General features: G+C 54.9%; 1 pseudogene; it reads right to left on the bottom strand.

Moving 5' to 3' along the window:
- Positions 1-339: 339 nt before the first annotated feature.
- Positions 340-9,966, bottom strand: LOC124100454 (large ribosomal subunit protein eL34-like; annotated as a pseudogene).
- Positions 9,967-10,773: the final 807 nt, after the last annotated feature.

Below are 10,773 nucleotides of genomic sequence, written 5' to 3'. Positions count from 1 at the left end.
TGGGTATACTATCCTCTGATGGAGGAACAGGGACCCAGAGCCAGCTCCACACCTTTATTTTATAGGTTTTATCATCCAAAGGTTATTTGTGAGAAAGTTTTGGAAAGCAGATGGGCTTGAAGATCACAGCACGGGGGAGACATTCTTGTTACCTTGCTATTCTCAGCGTCCCTTATCCCTGGGAGCCACTGTGGTCATTCAAGGTTGAACTTGGCATCTGTGCCCAGGCTCCGGGGCAGGATCACAAATTCAAAATCAGCCACAGCAACAGTGAGGCCCTAAGCAACTCAGTGAGACCCTGTCTCAAAATAAAATAAAAAATAGGGCTGGAGAAGTAGCTCAATGGTCAAGGGTCCCTGAGTTCAATCCCTAGTACCCAAAACACAAGCTGGTGTCTCTGGATGTTTGCCCAGGGAGACCAAGGGCTGGCGTCACCCTAGCAACTGGGAAATGTCAACCCTGTACTTTGCAGAGGAATGTGGACTGTGCTACCTCTGTACGGGGGAATCTGAGCACAAGGGCACCAAGGTCATCAGCTCATCAGGCCCCTTGATTCACTCCCCACAGGTGGTCACAAAGACCCTGGACAGGGGCTTCCTGTGATAGTAGGCACGGGGTGAGGGCGGCAGGGGGGCTGCCCAGCTGTCCCAGCTCCTGCCTGCAGAGCGTGGCACCCCCGCCTTCCGTCTCCTCCACTGCCCGTGGGGGTTGCATTGCTATCTTTCTTGCCTTCCTGTCCCCAGACCCCAGGCTTGCATGGATGGCAGGGTTGGTGGCTGTCTATCTTTGTCCCAGGGGCTGCCAAACCCAGGCAAGGCTGGTTTGGAGTCCCATGAAGGGGGAAGATGTCACCCGGGACTGGTTGGCTGGGAACTGGACTGGTACCGGGCGGGATTTGGTGGCTAGGTTTGTTGTGTGGCCGTGGTATGACGCTGGGCGGGGGAGTTAGACTGCTGTCTATGGGAGAACGAGGCTTTGCTTGTACCCTTCCCTCCCAGAAGTTCCTCTTCTCTGACCTGGGCAGGAGCCTGTTCCATCTTCCAGAGGAAGCCCTGGCCCAGACCAGCCCTGAGGCCCTCCTGTCTGTCTCAGGTGGACGGTGCCGCTGCGGGTGTGTGAGCTAGGCCAGGCCATAGGACTGACACGTGGCTGTGGGTGCGAGGGGACTTCCTTGCTCTACAGAAATGCTAATTCTGGAACCTCATTTAGACTTTGCTCACTGAAAGACCAAGGCTCGTCGTCGGAGATTAAAACACACACACAGATAGCAGTGACAAAGATGAAGCACCTTATTGCAAGCTGGTGCTAGCTTATATAGAAAGTGAGAGTCAGTTATCTTAAACCAGGAAGCTCCCCAGGCCAATCATAGTAAAGGTCAGGCCATCACCTACGGTGCACACACGTCCGCCCTGCATAAGATTCATGGGGATCACGAACTGTTCACGAGTGTGGAAGACGGGAGGGCCAATTAGAAAATTTTCAAAATAACTTGTTATCCACCCACTGGCAATTTGCCTGCCGCCATGTCTGAAAGGCCCAGGGAGTTCTCAGGGAGACTCCCAACACCCACCAGTCCAGCAGACCTGAAAAACTATCTTGAGGTTTTTTGATTTTCTTTTAAATTTTTAAAAAGTTGCTCTAATGAGCTCTACATGACAGTAGAATGCACTTTGACACCTCAAACATGAATGGAGTATAGCTGCACAGGCTTCTGGTTGTTGAGATGTGCATCCACGGGTCACGTAGTCAGATTCGCACCTGGGGGACATTCGATTCCTTCTCTCCTTCCCACCCCCATGTTTGGAGTCCTTGGAAAGAGTCTTTTCCTACACGGAGGTTGTGGGGTTCCAACAAGTGCAGACTTGCTTGTTCAAACCACCGCTGTTCTCACTGACTTTTAGTGGAGAAGTCAACTTTGTCACTCTGCCCGTCTGCCCTTAGGATCTCGGTCCCTGGGTTTCCGCAGTTCTACCATGAAGTCTCTCTTATTTCTGCTGCCCTATATTTGGGGGGCTCCTGAATCCGACAATTCATGGTGGACCGTTTAGAGGCAAGTCAAGAACATGTGACAAAGAACTCAACATATCTGTGACCTGTAAAGAGAAGACAATTGCTCTCTCACTGTCAGGCGGCCGATTGCGGGGGAATGCTCTGCTGTTGCGGGCTGGCCATCTCTGCTCCACTGCCCTGTGGCCCGAGGCCTCCTTTCTCAAGGTCCCATTGACTTCTTGAGCTCCAGCCCTCACGCCTGCATCCTAGTCCTCAGGGTGGCGTGCGGGAAGGAGAGCTTGTCCCTTTTTCTCCTAGAAGTCTTTCACACAACCGCCTGTGCCTCAGTGCCCAGACCTTGGTCACATGTCCCCACATAGGTACGAGGAGACTGGAAATCAAGGGACTGTGGTAGGTTACATTGCGTCCCTGTCATAAGGAGGAGGAGAACGAGGCTTTCGGGGTGGCAGCTCACAGTCTCTCCCAGGGCTTCCACTCGGCCACCACACCCCACTTCACATCCCTTCCTGTAAGCCGCCACGCTCAGCCTCCAAGGAAAATCAACGAGGTCCAGACGTCTGGACGCAGACAGCTCCTCCCATCAGTCCCGGGCTCTTCATGTTCTATTGGCCTGTAAACAAGACAGTCCATCCAAAAAACTGCCACTGAGGGGAGAGGCCAGGGCGATGGCGGTATCTTAGATGGCAAGGAAGGAGCATGGTCCACAGCGACCGCCAAGTCCTGCTGGGTGGGACTAGTGGTGACTCAGCCCTGGCAGTGGGGACAGACACTGGGCAGCCCCACAGTGGCCCCAAGATCTCCCATCTGGGGTGAATGCCTGGCCCCTGTCTTTAGTGGCATGGCTCCCCTTCCCTAGGCTGTCACCTGTCCCCTGTCCCCATGTCCCTGACCTTAGAGGCACGGCTCCCTTCCCTAGGCTGTTGCCTAGGCTGTTCCCTGTCACCATGTCCCTGTCCCCGGGTGCAGAGGAAGGGGTGGTTCTGGAGCTGGTGGTGTGCCCAGGGGCCTCTGACTGGGAGCAGGAGGGTGCAGGCGCTCACCTGCCACAGGCTGGGAGCAGGAGGCTGGGAGCAGGAGGGTGCGGGCGCTCACCTGCCACAGGCTGGGCGGCCAGGCTTGGGGTGGCTTGGCAGGCCGGTCCCCCTGATAACCAAGCAGGCTCCTGAGCTTTATCCCTCCTCTGGGAACCAAGGGGACTTCTTCCATGGCCGGCAAAGTGCAGCAGGTGACCGGAGCCCCACAGACTGCCCATGAAAGGGTGCGACCAAAGCTGGCATGGAGACCCGGGAACAAAGAGATGCCAGCGATGCAGACTGTGCTGAGAAGAGCTGCCGGTGAGCCCCTGCCACCAGCGCGGCCGGAGGGAGGCTGCCAGGCCTCTGAGAGCGCCCGCCTGGCCACGTGCCCTGGGCTTTACATAGACCCAAGAAGGCAGGGTCTGTCGCCCATGTGGGTTGTGATCTAGCTTTGGCCCATCTCGTCTTCCCATGCCCAAGCCCCACTTTTGAACTGGGCATGTTTCTTCTGTGCCAGTGCCTACTGGGCACGGATCACTGCGGGGCTCATGGCACGAGCTCGCCTTGAGCCTCAGAGAGACTGGACTTGGGCCACGCTGGAGCCGTGAGACTGGGGCCCTTGGAGAGGTACTGGTGCACTGTCACTGTGATAGGGACATGGGTGTTTAGGGCCCTGGTGGCGTGCTGTGGTTTGGGTATGAGGTGTCCCCTGAAAGCTCCTGTTAATGCAGGAATATTCAGAGCTGAGCGATTCGAGGGTGAGAGCCAGGACCTGAGCAGTCTGTCCTAGTTTATACAGCTGGGTGGTGGCTGTAGGCAGGTGGGGTGCGGCTGGAGGAGTGGTCACCTGGGAGGGTGCACCTTTCTGTGGCCCCTTCCCTCTCTCTGCTGCTTTTTTTTTAAGCCTTTTGACTTTTTATTACTCAAAGAAGCTTCATTTTTAAAATTAGCTTTCTGACTCTGTGCTTGTGCCTTCAACACTTTCACAATGATTTTCTGTTCCTCGATAAGGAAGGCCCGCTTGAGCCTGTTCACCAACACATTTCGCACACAGGGGACCACCATAGGCCCTGCTGACATATTTTTTTGTTTTGGACGATCTCATGAGGATTTCAGGTCTTACAGCACGAGCCTCGAGATCTGCCAGGCACACACCACATGCAGATTCTGGTGCTTTCCCAACTTCCTTGTATAAAGATCAGCAATTCTGTTACCAGGGGTTGGAGACAGCCTGGTTTTGTTAGAGGCTGTGTTGTAGGAAAGCCTACGACGGTTGTCAAGCGCTGAACCATTCTGAGTACCTCTAGATACCGTCCCTGGAAGAAGAGCTCTCTCTGCCTCTTGACCCCCACGAGCTGAGCAGCCTCCTTTAGCTGGGTCCTTCTGCCCTGGTGTCCGGCCTCACCTGGGGCCCAGAGCAACGGAGTCAGCCACCTATGGACTGAGACTTTGAAAACTTGAGCCCCAAATAAACTTTCCCTCCTCTAAGTGGTTCTTGCTGGGTATTTGGGTTACAGGGAGGAAAGCTGACAGGTCATCACCCACTTGGGGTTAGCGTAAATAGTGGTGTTACAAACTTTCTTGGATTTCTCACTTGATTAACTTACACGAGTCTCCTTTGGGTGTTGTTCTACCTACTGCTGCTGAAAAAGCGCCCCAGAACATCATGGCAGCAAACTTCACTGGCTTACTGAACTCAAGGAGTGTAGGTGAGGAGCTGGGGTAGGGTGCAGAAGGTACGCCCATCCCTGCCACCTTGCCCAGGAAGCACAGGGTGTGATTTGGCAGCCGTGGCACCTACAGACTGCTTCACTCACAGGTGTGTGAGGGAGGGCGTGCAGGGCGGCCTCAACTGCACGCCCTCCCTCAGCTGGTCCACCTGCTCAGGCTCCCGGGCAGTGGGGAGCCGTGTGCAGTCAGACTCCTTGCCTGGGGCCCGGGGCCCGGGGCGCTGAGACCAAGAATTCTGACAAGGGAAGCAGAAGTCGGGGGCCTTTCGCAGCCATCCTCAGACACCCCACAGTCTTCCCCACCCTGCCTTCCATGGAGGGGATGGAGGGGATGGTCTGAGCCTCCGAGAGGCAGACAGTGACGCAGACGCCCCTGTTGATGGAGGGCCTGGGAGGACTCTCTGCGGGAACCAGAGCTTCTGGGTCTCGTCACACTGCTCGGCTGCCGTCCTGCCAGCCAGCGCCACAGGGCGATCCCTGCAGGTTGACCTGCTTTACCAGAGGGCTGCGTGGGAGCTCTGGTGGGTCCCAGGTGCCACCAGCCCGGGTTGCCCTTGGGCTTTCGCTCCCTGTGGGTGTGCGGTGACTGTAGGGGATAGTAATTTGCATCTCCTGTGCATTTCCCTGAGGACAGTGACACCAGCCTTAGCGGGCTGCACTGTGCTCCACGTTGCAGATGTGATCAAGTTAGGGATTTCGAGCAAAGGAGATTGTCCCAGACTCCCTGGTGGCCCCTGAGTGCCATCGAAAGTCTTCCTGTAAGAGAGGCAGTGGGAGCTCAGACACTCACACAGGAGAAGCACGGGGAGACGGGGCCAGAGTGGACTGGCCCAGTGTAAGCCAGGTGCCAGCAGCCACAGGAGCCCAGAGAAGCCTAGGGACAGCTTCCAGGAGCTTCTGGAGGGAGTGACCCCAAAGTCTCTTCTAAAGGATTTTTGGAGAAACTTGTTGCATTTAGACCCACGTTCCCCTGGAATTCATCGCCAGGAGTCTGTTAAGGTGGGTTTTGCCATCTCCCCATTCCACCGCTCTTCAAGAGGCCAAGACCCTTTCCTGCCTCCTGTGGCTTCTCTTCTGCCAGCCGTCAGCCGACTGTGCTACTTGCTCAGGACATGGAGCACATTTTCAAGGGCTTATTGGTCGATTGTGCATCTTCTTTGGAGAAATGTCCATTCAGACCATTGTCTACTAAAAAGCTGGCTGGGGCTGGGCTGGGACTTGGGGTAGAGTGCTCGCCTGGCATGCGCAAGGCCCTGGGTTTCATACTCAGCACCACATAAATAAAGTAAAGCCTGGCTGTCCTTCCATCACTGAGAGGTAGGAGCCCTCTACATGACACAGTCTAGGTACAAGCCCTCGATCAGACCCACGATCTGCAAAATCTCCCTCTCCGTGGGTCGTCTTTCCACTTGAGCGTGACTTTTGAAGCGCCAAGGCTTTTAACCTCGAGAAAGTCTCATGTGCGTGCTCTTTCCTTGCGTCACTTGTGCTTGTGGTGCTGCTGCTAGTTCGAGGTCCTGAGGATGTGTGCCTGCTGTCCCCGAGGGCTCTGTGATGGTGGCTGCCACACCGTGCACACGTGTGGGGCGTGAGCAGGGTCCAGCCTCCGCTCAGCATGCGCACAGCTACCTGCACCGCTGGCTAGAGACCTCCTTTTCCCTGCCGACTTGTTTTGACACCTTGTTGAAAATCAATGTGAGGATTTACTTCTGGGCTCTTAGTTCTGTTCCAGGGATCTATGTCTGTCTGTTCTGGTATACCAAACAGACCCCAAATCGCTGCAGCTTTGAGGTTAGTTTTGAAATCGGGAAGTGCAAGTCTTCTGACTTGGGCTTTGTTTCTGCGATGGTTTTGGTGACATTGTTCAGAGATGCACAAAATGTCCCATTGCCTCAGCAGGCTCCTTCCTCGTGAGACCATTGTGGTTGACCATAGAGTCTGCTCCCTTGGTTGCAGCTAACAAAGGGTTTGACAAGGACCAGGGGTTCTCGATAGGGAATGATTTGTGCCTCCCTTTCCTCCAGGGTGTGTTTGGCAACATCTGCAGACGTCTTCTACCTGGTGACTTCCCATTTGGTACAAGGACATCCTGTATCTTTATTTGCTAAATCCAGCAACCCTGCCCGCTTCGTGCAGCCAAGTACCAGGTTCCCAGCCGACCTGTGAGCCCCCTGCCTAGGCCAGAGCTGGGCAGGCATCACTTGCCACCCACTCTGTCCTGAAAACCAGCTTCTGCCTGGCCAGCTGTGCCTGTGCCGTAAGTGACCAGGTCACCACTGTGGGGATGTGTGGAAAGCCAGCTCCCCTGGGCCTCTGCGTGGTCTTTGCGGTGACATGTCCCCAACACTGGGTGGGTTTGTGGCACTGCTAGGCAACCAAAAAGAGTTGCTAGTGGACACTTGTACATTACTCCTTTGCTGAGTCCCTGGAGGCTCTGGAGGGGCCAGAGCACAGGGAGCATGTCCTTCAGAGGCTCAGGAGCAGGGACACCCAGTTGCACAAAAGAGTTTCAGTATTTTACCCAGTTGCACATTCTAGCTGTGAGCATTGCTTCCTCAAGGTGACTGGCCACCGTGGTCACCGGCAAGATGGAGCAGGACTGGACAGACTCAGTAACAGGGAGAAGCTTGCTGCTGGTTGCCTAAAGCAGCATCGCGGGTGGAGACCAGTGCACCATTCACAGCTGAGATGAGGAGACAGTCCACCATGTCCCTGGATATCTCCCTGACCCGGGGCTCAAGAAGCACTCGAGGCTCAGGAAGCCCCCACCTGGTTCCTACCTAAAGCAGTAGGGATGTGGGGGGTCTGGGTGTGCGACCTGGGGTGTGGGGTGTGTGGCGTGGAGGTGAGACCATGCACGCGTGCCCTGAAGGTCCTGGAGACAGAGGAGTGAGGGCTCCCATCTAGCTGGGTTCCACACCTCATTGCACGTGACCAGCCGAGCGAGCAGGGTGGGCAGGGACTCAGTGGACAGGGAAGCCTCCAGGTGTCCAGACGGGCCCCCGTAGTGCTGCCTCCTGCTTAGGGGCTCCCCGGCTCTGCAGGGTGGGAAGGCAGCAGGTCTTGGGGCAGCAAGACTTGGCCAGATGGAAGGAAGGCTCTCCAGCGCCCTCCCACTCCAGCATGGCTTCTGTTTGGTTTTGCTGTGGGAACAGCTCTGTGCCAAGGCGCTGGCCCAGCCGAGTGCCTTGGGAAACCAGGGTCCGTGCCAGGCCACATCAACAAGGCAAGGCCTTCAGCTCAGGAAGTTGCTCCTTCCTGGCAGGGACGGTGGCATGTGATCATGAAGGATTTGGGTCAGGGAGCATCCTCCTGGGCACCTGCTTGAGGGAAGGGAATAGAGGGGACTGGAGGAGAGGTGGCAGAGCCTCGGGGGAGGCCAGGCCACTCCTTGGTCTGGCTGTGATTGTTGGTGGATTTATTGGTCTGGGCAGTTTATTAGAAGGGCAGAGTCACCCCACATTTCCTGGGCCCCTTCCGGAGCTAACAGGAGATCTGCAGTCTCCTCCAACCCTCTGGCACCCCTGACCTGGTGTGCTGCCTGATGCCTCTGCCCAACCAGCATGTCACAGTCTGCCAGGCCTGGGCCTGAGGACTCAGACCAGCACCGCTCCCCACAGAGGTGTGTCAGAGGCTCTCCATGTACAATCCACCTACACTTGGGGTTTACTGAGGTCCATTTGCACAATCATTATTGTTGTTTTGAGACAGGCTCTCACTGGGTGGCCCAGACTGCCCTGGAACTCTGGGCTCAGGTGATCTTCCTGCCCCTGCCTCCCAGGTAGCTGTGATTATGGGCAGTGCCACCACACTGACTCATTTGCAAAATTACTTCATGGACTTAATTGGATGGACCTCATGTCCATTTTCAGAAAATCCCTACATGAACGATTAAGTGGTGGTCTAAGATGAAAACACCATCCACCAGGGCTCTTCTTGCTCCAGGTCCCCAGAGTCCCCAGGTAATTCGCGACACAGATCTCCTGTTTGCAATGTTAAATCACCTGTTTTAAACATCTACTCTACGCACGGTTGAGACACAGTGATGTGCAGGTAATGAAGTATTTGGCTGGAACCTAGGGGTCTGAATGCATTGGCAAAAGTATACACTGGGTAACCCCCACTCCCGTCAAGACCCGAGCCACCTAGTCTCATAGAAATGAGGGGGATGGGAAGGGCGTAGGCGGCTAGGGCAGGACAGCAAGCCAGGAAGTGGGGGGCCAGGCCAGAACAAAGGAGCATGGAGAGGGTCTTCTGATGAGGTCAACCTCCAGCTGGGCGAAAGTGCTCGCGGACACAAGCAGGGACCCAATCAGACAGACACCTCCGTACTCGTGCCCTATGCAGGGGAGCTAATAAAAACACTAAGATAGTAGCATGGTCACAGGGGACACCGATGAATGGGAGTGAGGTGGACAGGAAGGAGACAGGAAAGGAGGAAATTCCAAAGCCATAAAAAGAAGAGGCCAGAATTCCCCCACTAGACTCCCAGCTCCGGAGCCCCTTCTCTTCAAAGTCTCTCTCTGTCCCTTTTACAATAACCTGCTGCTTGCTGGCTGGCTCCGTGTCCAGTTCTTCAATTGCTTGCTGAACAGAGACAACGAACCCAGCATCCCAAACAGTAACAGAACTGGGGGCTCAGGTAGGATCAAAACCATGACTCAAAAGTTAGTGACAATCATGTGAAATGGCTGATGAGACCTGGACAGTGACTGGTGATCGTCCAGCACTTCTGTGGCTCTCTGAGGCTGGGGAAGACCCCAGCCCCAACTAGCAGGGCTGAATTCCCAGCTTGACTAATTTTTCCTTCTCCCCTCTCTCCCCTGCCCATCACATCATGACAGAATCAGCAATGTTCCTTCCCCTCCTTATGGAAACACAGTTTGTCAGTTACGACTAGACTTCTCCTAAGTAGCCTTACCTCATGCAGAGACCTTGTCCTTTCTGTCAGGATAGTTATCCCTGGTCACCAGGCCCTGTAGTGGGGCTGGGACTGGGGCTCAGTGGCAGAGCGCTTGCCTAGCCTGTGTGAGGCCCTGGGTTCCATCCTTAGAACCACATAAAGATAGAAAAAATAAAGGCATTTTGTCCATCTAGAAGTACAAAAAGAAAAAAAAAACTATAATAGAGGAACTCCCTATCTTTTGAGACACTTGGGAAACCACCCAATTATTTCCCAATAGCTTTAAGGACCCTCCAAAAGAAAGAAAGAAAGGGGAGGTCATCATGACCAGCCCAGGATTTCTCTTGGGGCTGACTTATAGCAGCTGCTGGGAACCTCCTTGCTCAGGAAAAAGACCCGTAGTGTGGGCTGGGCTGTCCAGTTACCGTTCAGGGGCTCTCTTCATCGCAGACTCCAGTGTAATGGTTTTTTAGAGGAGGCCAGCTGGTTAGAGCTTGGTGCTGATAACGCCAAGGTTGCGGATTCAAACCCCGTACGGGCCACCAAATGCCGTAGTCTGGCTGGGCACAAATCACCGAGCCACCACAAAGCACTCGTATGTTCAAACAGGAAACTTTATTGCCGGAACTCCACCAGCACTCCAGGCACACTTCCCGGGAACTCTCTCTCCTCTCCACCGGGCTCCACCCCCACTCTCTCGGACCCCCAGGAGAACTCAACGGGGAACTCCAAAATAGCAGGTGCCTGAGGCAGCAAGAGCTGCCCTATTGGCGACAGCAAAGGTCTATATACAACTGAATACACAGCTTAACATAACCACCATCATCTCAATGGCTTGCGGGCATCACCTCTCAACCACTCCCTTCTGGCAAAATGCCATGTGTCATCCTAACTCGGCTGTGGCCCTCAAAAGCCTCCCCTCAGATGCTTGTGCTCCTGAGAATTCTGAACCCCTTTCTGGCAGGATTAGGGCAGGAATTTCATGCTTTCTGGGATGAAAGCATCAGAAAGATCTGGGTTATAAAAAGAAATACTGGGGACGTGGACAGCAGGCCAGGGGTAGGCTTGGCTGGTCCCTACCTGGACACCGTCCCCCGTGGGCAAGCCAGTCTAC

Source organism: Marmota monax, unplaced genomic scaffold, assembly GCF_021218885.2.
Source record: "Marmota monax isolate L192 unplaced genomic scaffold, Marmota_monax_Labrador192_F-V1.1 WCK01_AAM20220418_F8-fsc00238, whole genome shotgun sequence".
Lineage (NCBI taxonomy): Eukaryota > Metazoa > Chordata > Mammalia > Rodentia > Sciuridae > Marmota > Marmota monax.
This window is presented reverse-complemented; position numbering and strand designations above follow the sequence as displayed.